Genomic DNA, 10026 nt, shown 5'->3' on the forward strand with positions numbered 1-10026 from the left:
ACACCACACTGTATGACCACTCACACCACAGTATATGACCTCACACACACACACACCACACACACACCACACTGTATGACCACACACACACACACACACCACACACACCACACTGTATGACCACCCACACACACACACACACCACACTGTATGACCACTTACACATACACACACACACCACACACACACCACACTGTATGACCACACACACAACACACACACTGTATGAACACACACACACACCACAGTGTATGAACACACACACACACCACAGTGTATGAACACACACACGCACACACACACACACACACACACACCACAGTGTATGAACACACACACACACCACACAAACACCACAGTGTATGACCACACACACACACCATACAGGGTATGACCACACACACCACAGTGTATGAACACACGCACACACACACCACACTGTATGAACACACACATACACACACACACCACTGCATGAACACACACATACACACCACACTGTATGAACACACACAGCACACACACACAACGCAGTGTATGAACACACACACACAACGCAGTGTATGAACACACACACACACACAACGCAGTGTATGAATACACACACCACACTGTATGACCACTCACACCACAGTATATGACCACACACACACACACACCACACACACACCACACTGTATGACCACACACACACACACCACACACACACCACACTGTATGACCACACACACACACACACCACACACACACCACACTGTATGACCACTCACACCACAGTATATGACCTCACACACACACACACCACACACACCACACTGTATGACCACACACACACACACCACACACACACCACACTGTATGACCACTCACACCACAGTATATGACCTCACACACACACACACCACACACACCACACTGTATGACCACACACACACACACCACACACACCACACTGTATGACCACTCACACACACACACACACACACACCACACTGTATGACCACTCACACACACACACACACACACACACACCACACACACACCACACTGTATGACCACTCACACCACAGTATATGACCTCACACACACACACACCACACACACCACACTGTATGACCACACACACACACACCACACACACCACACTGTATGACCACTCACACACACACACACACACACACACCACACTGTATGACCACTCACACACACACACACACACACCACACACACACCACACTGTATGACCACTCACACCACAGTATATGACCCCACTCACACACACACACACACACACACACACCACACACACACCACACTGTATGAACACATACATACACACCATATACACACCACACTGTATGAACACACACATACACACACACACCACTGCATGAACACACACATACACACCACACACATACCACACTGTATGAACACACACATACACACCACACACATACCACACTGTATGAACACACACATACACACCACACACCACTGTATGAACACACACATACACACCACACACATACCACACTGTATGAACACACACATACACACACACACCACTGCATGAACACACACATACACACCACACACATACCACACTGTATGAACACACACATACACACCACACACATACCACACTGTATGAACACACACATACACACACACACCACTGTATGAACACACACATACACACCACACACATACCACACTGTATGAACACACACATACACACCACACACATACCACACTGTATGAACACACACATACACACCACACACATACCACACTGTATGAACACACACATACACACACACACCACTGCATGAACACACACATACACACCACACACACACCACACTATATGAACACACACATACACACCACACACATACACACACACACCACTGTATGAACACACACATACACACCACACACACACCACACTATATGAACACACACATACACACCACACACATACACACACACCACACTGTATGAACACACACATACACACAAACACACCACACTGTATGAACACACACAGCACACACACACAACGCAGTGTATGAACACACACACACACACACAACGCAGTGTATGAATACACACACCACACACACCACACTGTATGACCACTCACACACACACACACACACACCATTGTATGAACACACACACCACAGTGTATGAACACACACACACACACAAACACCACTGTATGAACACACACATACACACCACACACACCACACTGTATGAACACACACATACACACACACACACCACATTGTATGAACACACACATACACACACACACACACACACCACACTGTATGAACACACACACACACACACCACACACACACAACGCAGTGTATGAACACACACAACGCAGTGTATGAACACACACAACACACACAACGCAGTGTATGAACACACACAACACACACACACAACGCAGTGTATGAACACACACAACACACACACACAACGCAGTGTATGAACACACACAACACACACAACACAGTGTATGAACACACACACACACACAACGCAGTGTATGAACACACACAACACACACACACAACGCAGTGTATGAACACACAACACACACAACGCAGTGTATGAACACACACACACACACAACGCAGTGTATGAACACACACAACACACACACACAACGCAGTGTATGAACACACACAACACACACAACGCAGTGTATGAACACACAACACACACACACAACGTAGTGTATGAACACACACAACACACACACAACACATTGTATGAACACACACTACAAACACACCACAGTGTATGAACACACACAACACACACACAATGCAGTGTATGAACACACACAACACACACACAATGCAGTGTATGAACACACACAACACACACAACGCAGTGTATGAACACACACACACACACAACACAGTGTATGAACACACACAACACACACAACGCAGTGTATGAACACACACAACACACACACACAACACAGTGTATGAACACACAACACACACAACGCAGTGTATGAACACACACAACACACACACAACACAGTGTATGAACACACACAACACACACACAATGCAGTGTATGAACACACAACACACACAACGCAGTGTATGAACACACACAACACACACACAACGCAGTGTATGAACACACACAACACACACACAACGCAGTGTATGAACACACACAACACACACAACGCAGTGTATGAACACACACAACACACACAACACAGTGTATGAACACACACACAACACACACACAACGCAGTGTATGAACACACACAACACACACACAACGCAGTGTATGAACACACACAACACACACAACGCAGTGTATGAACACACACAACACACACAACGCAGTGTATGAACACACACACAACACACACACAACGCAGTGTATGAACACACACAACACACACACAACGCAGTGTATGAACACACACAACACACACACAATGCAGTGTATGAACACACACAACACACACACAACGCAGTGTATGAACACACACAACACACACACAACGCAGTGTATGAACACACACAACACACACACAACGCAGTGTATGAACACACACAACACACACAACGCAGTGTATGAACACACACACAACACACACACAATGCAGTGTATGAACACACACAACACACACAACGCAGTGTATGAACACACACACAACACACACACAATGCAGTGTATGAACACACACAACACACACACACAACGCAGTGTATGAACACACACAACACACACACAACGCAGTGTATGAACACACACAACACACACAACGCAGTGTATGAACACACACAACACACACACACAACACAGTGTATGAACACACAACACACACAACGCAGTGTATGAACACACAACACACACAACGCAGTGTATGAACACACACAACACACACAACGCAGTGTATGAACACACACAACACACACAACGCAGTGTATGAACACACACAACACACACACACAACGCAGTGTATGAACACACACAACACACACACACAATGCAGTGTATGAACACACACAACACACACAACGCAGTGTATGAACACACACAACACACACAACGCAGTGTATGAACACACACAACACACACAACGCAGTGTATGAACACACACAACACACACACACAACGCAGTGTATGAACACACACAACACACACACACAATGCAGTGTATGAACACACACAACACACACAACGCAGTGTATGAACACACACAACACACACAACGCAGTGTATGAACACACACAACACACACACACAACGCAGTGTATGAACACACACAACACACACAACGCAGTGTATGAACACACACAACACACACACACAACGCAGTGTATGAACACACACAACACACACACACAACGCAGTGTATGAACACACACAACACACACACACAACGCAGTGTATGAACACACACAACACACACAACACAGTGTATGAACACACACAACACACACAACGCAGTGTATGAACACACACAACACACACACACAATGCAGTGTATGAACACACACAACACACACACACAACGCAGTGTATGAACACACACAACACACACACACAACACAGTGTATGAACACACACAACACACACAACGCAGTGTATGAACACACAACACACACACACAACACAGTGTATGAACACACACAACACACACACACAACGCAGTGTATGAACACACACAACACACACACACAACGCAGTGTATGAACACACACAACACACACAACGCAGTGTATGAACACACACAACACACACAACGCAGTGTATGAACACACACAACACACACACACAACGCAGTGTATGAACACACACAACACACACACACAACGCAGTGTATGAACACACACAACACACACAACGCAGTGTATGAACACACACAACACACACAACGCAGTGTATGAACACACACAACACACACACACAACGCAGTGTATGAACACACACAACACACACAACGCAGTGTATGAACACACACAACACACACAACGCAGTGTATGAACACACACAACACACACACACAACGCAGTGTATGAACACACACAACACACACACACAACGCAGTGTATGAACACACACAACACACACACACAACGCAGTGTATGAACACACACAACACACACACACAACGCAGTGTATGAACACACACAACACACACAACGCAGTGTATGAACACACACAACACACACAACGCAGTGTATGAACACACACAACACACACACACAATGCAGTGTATGAACACACACAACACACACAACGCAGTGTATGAACACACACAACACACACAACGCAGTGTATGAACACACACAACACACACACACAACGCAGTGTATGAACACACACAACACACACAACGCAGTGTATGAACACACACAACACACACACACAACGCAGTGTATGAACACACACAACACACACAACGCAGTGTATGAACACACACAACACACACAACGCAGTGTATGAACACACACAACACACACACACAACGCAGTGTATGAACACACACAACACACACACAACGCAGTGTATGAACACACACAACACACACAACGCAGTGTATGAACACACACAACACACACAACGCAGTGTATGAACACACACACACACACGCACAACACAGTGTATGAACACACACAACACACACAACGCAGTGTATGAACACACACACACACACGCACAACACAGTGTATGAACACACACAACACACACACAACGCAGTGTATGAACACACACAACACACACACACAACGCAGTGTATGAACACACACAACACACACAACACAGTGTATGAACACACACAACACACACAACACAGTGTATGAACACACACAACACACACACACAACGCAGTGTATGAACACACACAACACACACAACACAGTGTATGAACACACACAACACACACAACACAGTGTATGAACACACACAACACACACAACACAGTGTATGAACACACACAACACACACAACACAGTGTATGAACACACACAACACACACAACACAGTGTATGAACACACACAACACACACAACACAGTGTATGAACACACACAACACACACAACACAGTGTATGAACACACACAACACACACACACAACGCAGTGTATGAACACACACAACACACACAACACAGTGTATGAACACACACAACACACCCAACACAGTGTATGAACACACACAACACACACAACACAGTGTATGAACACACACAACACACACAACACAGTGTATGAACACACACAACACACACAACACAGTGTATGAACACACACAACACACACAACACAGTGTATGAACACACACACACTCCACTTAATGAGCGACATTACGCACTCTGATTGAGTTGAGGGGAAGATGATGAAGAGGAGCAGCAGCATGTATGAAATCATACACACACACACACACACACACACACACACACACAGTTATAACTGTATGTTAAATCTGTCAGTGAGAACAGGTATGAACTCAAGTGAATAAAAATTAAATGCAACTATAAATGAATAAAAAGTAGAATGTGTCATTCTTTAATAAATACAAATGTTAAAAGCTGTTCTTTCTTTCTTTCTTTCTTTCTTTCTGTCTTTCTTTCTTTCTTTCTTTCTTTCTTTCTTTCTTTCTGTCTGTCTTTCTTTCTTTCTTTCTTTCTGTCTGTCTTTCTTACTATTCCCAATGTTTTTTGCTTCTTTCCCTCTACCTCTCTTCCTCTATCGGTCATGGTGTTAGCGAGTGTGCGTAAATAACAGACCCGTCACACTGCGGAGAACCCACACACGCAGAACCGCTCTGGGCTTCATGCCAGCTGAACACCGGAGCCATAAAGCAGGCGTGTGAGGACGGATTGATTAGCTCTGTTATATGACTAGCTGATCAAAATAACCTCCGCTCGCAGCAGGGTGTGTGTGTGTGTGTGTGTGTGTGTGTGTTATAACTCTCGCACTGAAGCCGGACAGATCGATACCCGCCCCGGTGCTGTGATTGACCACCCAGAGAGACAAATGCAGTTTGATGAGATCTCTCCGAGCACCATATGCTAGCAAACTCACCACTAGCGCAGATTAGCACAAAGCGCTTGTCAGGTCCTGTTCCCTTCAACAGTGAGCTCTGTGTGTGTGTTAGAGCATTTAAGTATTAGCATATGTTAACATAAACGTGTGTGTGTGTGTGTGTGTGTGTGTGTGTGTGTGTGTGTGTACCCTTGGTGGAGGTTAATAGAGTGGATTAGCATGCAAGTCGCATCTAAAGAGGGTCCGAGTTAAATGTGAAATATTGTTACACTGTTTTCTCTCTCTCTCTTTCTCTCTCTCTTTCTCTTTTATCTAAAATCCTACATTATTCTCAGTCATTCTACAGCAAAGGAGTTCGGTGCAAAAGTTTTCACACCCTACGAGAAAATGGAGGAAAAAAACATCAATTTAAAAAAAAAATCTACTAAGAAAAATATAATATTTTAATATAACAAAATATAACAAAAAATATAAAATAGTAATAATATTTTATAATATATTTATAACTATCAATAAATAAAAGTAAATACCAAATATATTATTTGTTTTTTTTATTATTCTAATCATTACAACAACATTTAAAAATACAAAAAATTAATAATATATAATTTTATATATTATTAATTGTTTATATATTAAATATTTACTTTGAATATTCAATATATTTAAATTATATTATTATATTATTATTTACTTATTATTAGATTATAATATTATTGTATATTATAAACTGTAGTGACTATATATTTGTAAATATTATATATTATAATTTTTTTTATAATTTATATATTTTTCTTCATTTTATTTTAAGAAAAATGTAATTAAAATTAATTCACTGGAAAATTTCTTTCCCTGTATAAAAATTTTTCATGTGACTATTTTTGGTTCTATTAATTTTTTATTAAATAATTATTATTCCAAACATTTTTTTATTATTATTTCTTTTGGTCTGAACTGAGTGCAGTGAGTAAAGTAAATAATTTTTTTTAATTTAGATATTTTGAGATTTCTGGATCTGCAGGTAAGTGAAAAATAATCTCTCCTTCTCGACTCAAATCATGTGCTGAAACAAAAATCTGGGTGAGTTTTTTTTTGGGTTCTGGCATCAGAGAGCTGCTTCATGTTGGATCCTCCAGGATAAGCGGTTACTAATGACAGCAGGTTTAAATATCAGAGACGGACGGCGTTGTGCTGATGATCTGCGAGGTGATTACTCAACGTCTTGGCTTCATCATAACCTCAAACCTCTCTGAAGGAAATCCCCCGCCTGGTGAGTCAAGATTTCCTTTTGACTCCTCCGCCTCGTCTTAGGCTTTACTCAGCATCAGTGTGTGTTTTACAGTAGAACTGAAGACGGAGATGATATGAGTCAGAACTGGAGGAAGAACCTTGTCTTGGTTCTCCTGTACTTAATCAGGATGCTTGATTCAGACTGAGTGATTCAGACTGAGTGATTCACTCTGAGTGATTCAGACTGAGTGATTCACTCTGAGTGATTCATTTGATTCACTGTTTGTTTCTTTCAGTTTTTTAAGACAAATGGACTAGTTTAAGATGTTTAGTAAACCAGCAGCTGCTCAGCTCACCAGTGATATACACTAGAGTGAGATGACAAAGTTTACACACCCCTGTTTTAAGTGGAAAAATACGAAACCGAGATAAATCACGTCAGATTGTCGGATCTTTTTCCAACACATAGAGCTTTTGGCACGCGGTCTGGAAGAACTTTCAGTTTGTTAAATGTTCTTCCTGCTGCTATAAGAGCAGGCTAAAGGAAACTGTGAACTCATCACTCAGGTGGTTGTGTATCACTCTCTCTCTCTCTCTCTCTCTCTCTCTCTCTCCCTCTATCAGTTTCCTCCTGTGAAGGTAATTGGGTTGGATCCTGTATGTGTAAAGTCCAGCTGAGCTCCAACCATCTCCACTTCCTTTCACGCCTTTTTTACGACAGAGAATCGTTTACGGAGATGATTTCTTTTCACTAATCACGACACAGGCGTCATGTAACTTTTTTCATGTTTGATATCCTTTCACACGTGATGTTTTTCACATGATGCGTTTAATTTTGAGAGAAAAGGAAAGGAGGTAAGAAACCAAATAAAGAAAGAAGGGAAGGAAGGAAGGAAGGAAGGAAGGAAGGAAGGAACGAACGAACGAACGGAAGGATGGAACAAAGGAAGGAAGGAAGGAAGGGACAAATGGGCGGGAGGGAGGGAGGGAGGGAGGAAGGAAGGAACGAAGGAAGGAAGGAACGAACGAACGAAAGAATGAACAAACAAACGCACGCACGGATGGACGAACGAACGAATGGACGGAAGGAAGGAAGGAAGGAAGGAACAAAAGAAAGAACAAACGAAGGAAGGAAGGAATAAAGGAAGGAACGAACGAACTAACGGAAGGAAGGGACAAATGGAAGGGAGGGAGGAAGGAAGGAAGGAGGAAGGAACAAACGAAAGAACAGACGAAGGAAGGAAGGAAGGAAGGAGGGAAGGAAGGAAGGAACAAACGAAAGAACAAACGAAGGAAGCAAGAAAGGAAGGAAGGAAGGAACGAACAAATGGAAGGATGGAAGGAAGGAAGGAAGGAAGGGACAAATGGAAGGGAGGGAGGGAGGGAGGGAGGAAGGAAGGAACGAACGAACGAACGAAAGAATGAACAAACGAACGCACGGATGGACGAACGAACGAATGGACGGAAGGAAGGAAGGAACAAAAGAAAGAACAAACGAAGGAAGGAAGGAATAAAGGAAGGAACGAACGAACTAACGGAAGGAAGGGACAAATGGAAGGGAGGGAGGAAGGAAGGAAGGAAGGAGGAAGGAAGGAAGGAACAGACGAAGGAAGGAAGGAAGGAGGGAGTCATGAAAGAAAGAAAGAAAGAAAGAAAGAAAGAAAGAAAGAAAGAAAGAAAGTTTGATGAAAATCACGTGACACACTCTTCACTCAGTCTTCACGTACAGGTCGTGATTTCT

General features: G+C 42.8%; 1 protein-coding gene across 1 annotated transcript in view; it reads right to left on the bottom strand.

The window, feature by feature from the left end:
- The window catches only part of grin2aa (glutamate receptor, ionotropic, N-methyl D-aspartate 2A, a), a 142288-nt gene that overhangs the window by 118491 nt on the left and 13771 nt on the right, over positions 1-10026 (bottom strand). The gene's annotated exons all lie outside the window — the stretch shown is intronic.

This window comes from Hemibagrus wyckioides, linkage group LG02 (assembly GCF_019097595.1).
Source record: "Hemibagrus wyckioides isolate EC202008001 linkage group LG02, SWU_Hwy_1.0, whole genome shotgun sequence".
In the NCBI taxonomy this organism is placed as follows: domain Eukaryota; kingdom Metazoa; phylum Chordata; class Actinopteri; order Siluriformes; family Bagridae; genus Hemibagrus; species Hemibagrus wyckioides.